General features: G+C 32.7%; 1 pseudogene; it reads right to left on the bottom strand.

Moving 5' to 3' along the window:
- Positions 1-880: 880 nt before the first annotated feature.
- On the bottom strand, positions 881-977 carry LOC122106418 (annotated as a pseudogene).
- Positions 978-2,968: the final 1,991 nt, after the last annotated feature.

Here is a 2,968-nt window from a genome sequence, read left to right as displayed (position 1 = left end):
AAGGCTGCACAAATTGTTAACCTAAGTCCTAAGAGCAATATCTTTTTTTATTTTTTGGTCGGTCATGGGGCTTGAACCCTGGGCCTGGGAGCTATACCTATGCTTTTCAGCTCAAGGTGAGCGCTCTACCACTTGAGCCAGAGCTCCACTTCCAGTTTTCTAGTGGATTATTGGAGATAAGAGTACCACAGACCTTCCTTCCCAGGCTGGCTTTGAACCATGATCCTCGGATCTCAGCCTCCTGTGTAGCTAGGATTTATAGGCATGAGCCACCAGTGCCTGGCAACACCAATATTTTACTGTAAAAATTCATGGATTCCGCAGAATTCTTCCAAGTGAATTGCCAGCATTGGATGTCAAAATGTATTCAATAGTTTTTGTATACATGTACAATGATTTCTTCAGGGTTTGTGATTTTTTAATCAGAAATAATTTTAACTTACCTGTTGAAATGAGTAGAACAGAAGATAAAATATTTCTGGTGCTTGCATGAAAATGTAAATTTTAAAATATTCTATATTCTATGTTTGCATAATGTTCATAATTTATTTTATTTTCTCCTAGATATACTTTGAATTCTACATTATTTTATAATATATAGGTTCGTTAACATGTCCTTTCCGATTGCATTCCATATAGAAACAGTTTTATTCCTTTTTTTCTTGGTCTTAATATTATTTTTCTTTGGGATAAAATGACAATGTTGTCTAATTTGAAAATTTTTGTAAAGTTTATGTTATGTAAACGCCTATCTGAGGTGAAGATTTAATACACTGATGTCAAACTAAATTTAATTATATGAATTGTGTGTATTGTTATACTTGTAATTTTGTAATCAACTTTTTAATAACTGTTTTTCATTTCTTGCTTCTGAAGAATGAAAAATATGGAATACTTCTCAAATTTTCATATTATCCTTGTGCAAGTGCCATGTTAATATCTGTATTGTAATTTGAGTATACATGCTGCTGAAGCATGTAGTATCCTCTAAATTATGTAGTTAATGAAGCAATCTTTATACAGGCTTATACCTATGGGTGCCTACTTGTAACAAGGAAACCTTATTGTTCCTAACAATGCTATCGGTCTTATTTCCCTAAAATTCTGTGAATAGTGGAAAAAATTATATTGATCAGTTGATTACTCACATTTGCAAATTATTTTTGTGAATGACTATCTTAAGTCTTTTGATTTGGAATTTGATCGTATTCTCAATTATTTATAGATAAGTCCAAAAGTGATGGCTTTTTCAAGTATTTATTTATCCAACTGAATTAGCTTTGTGGACCTAATGGATTCAAAGTAAGCGTTGCTTGAGAGATACTTCTAAACTTCTTCAGCTGACATTTTCCCAAATGAAGTGTTACTGGCACAAATGTCTACCTGAGCCTTTACACTTTTTCCATGTGGGAACAGACCAACCAGAACATCTTACCCTGACAGCATAGATTGTCTTACTGGAACAAAACTAATCTTGGTTACAAGGGATCATGGAGAGATGAACAGTTCAAACAGAACTGTTCAGACTAGAAGGCATTTTATCAAAATATAATTGTTTATTATACCTTCCATTTCAAAAGTAGCTAAAGCCAAGAAGGTGAAAAAATTGTTGGTATGCATGATTACTTAATGTCCTGGCCTGTCTACCATCCAACCAGGCAGGAACATACACTACTGCCTTTTTATCACCAAATATTTTCAGAAGTCCATATATTTCTCCTCATTATTAGGCATTAAATTGATAATGTTTTAATCACAGTGTTTTCTATTGCCTCCATACTGTTAATCTACAAATGGTAAAGTTTTAGGTCTAACTCTATCAAACACTGAGGTAGAGATAATGGAATAATACTTTAAAACAAAGTTGCCTTTGATACAGTATCTACAACAGAACAATGCAAAACATGTGTCTTTTAATTATATTATATATAGTTATATATTTTATATTTATATGTGCTTATTTTATATTTCACACAGTGAAACTTACTGGAATTAGTTGATAATTGGACAAATAAATTGATACTTATTTATTCCAATAAATAGATTTGGAATATAAATAATTAGGTTTAAAATATATATTAGACTATACAAAGTATCAATTCAATGTTTTTAGTATAAACTTGTGATACATTGTAACTCTTCTTGGTCTTCTGAATCCACATGGTAAAAAACAGTGTTTTCCTCTAATCTATAATGGATTTTACTCTGCTGCTCTGTTTACTGTTTTAACTCTCTTGTCCCAGGATGTTTTTCTCCATATTTCTGAAGCATTCCTACTGATTATGCCCAAATTTTGCTAAGATGTCTAAAAAATATTATTCTTCTGCAATAACCATGGGTCCTAGGATCCCAGGTCCCAGTTGCCTGCATCATCAGATAATAGGGGCAAGTCTTCCCACCAAGGCCCATGCAACATGTCAACACAAATAATTGAATACCCATCTCAATTTCTCATTTCCTACATTTCAGGGCCCCAATTCCTTGAGATGCAGGAATTAGCAGTAAGCAATTGTGAAATGCAAGGCAATTTAAAAGGAAGGATGAGATCACAAAATTTGAGAGAAAGTACTGTAATTCAAACATTCAACTTACAGATGACCAGCCCATATGAGTGAACAAGTTCACAAAGTGTCATAAGATTATTTTTAATACCTCACCCCTATGATTAATGAAAGATTTTATTCCAACATAAATTGGCCAAAAAATAGTTCCTGGAAGGATAGATCCATAATTGATCTACCAAAGCCCAGAAAACTTGACTTAGAGGTCAAATGTAATTCAGAAAAACATTTGAAGCACTAAGAAGTGCTTCAAAACACTGGGACTTCAGTACAACATGGTTCTATGGTATAAAAATGTCACTCTCAAACCAATGATAATCTACATTGAATCTCCTAAAAGTGTATTCCTTTTCAAATAATCTTTTCAAAATCACATTCGCCAAAATAACATTTGACAAGTTGATGAT

This window comes from Dipodomys spectabilis, unplaced genomic scaffold (assembly GCF_019054845.1).
Source record: "Dipodomys spectabilis isolate Male_0828 unplaced genomic scaffold, ASM1905484v1 ptg000040l, whole genome shotgun sequence".
NCBI classification, from domain to species: Eukaryota; Metazoa; Chordata; class Mammalia; order Rodentia; family Heteromyidae; genus Dipodomys; species Dipodomys spectabilis.
Note: the sequence above shows the minus strand (reverse complement) of the source record. Positions and strands in the feature narration are given on the sequence as shown.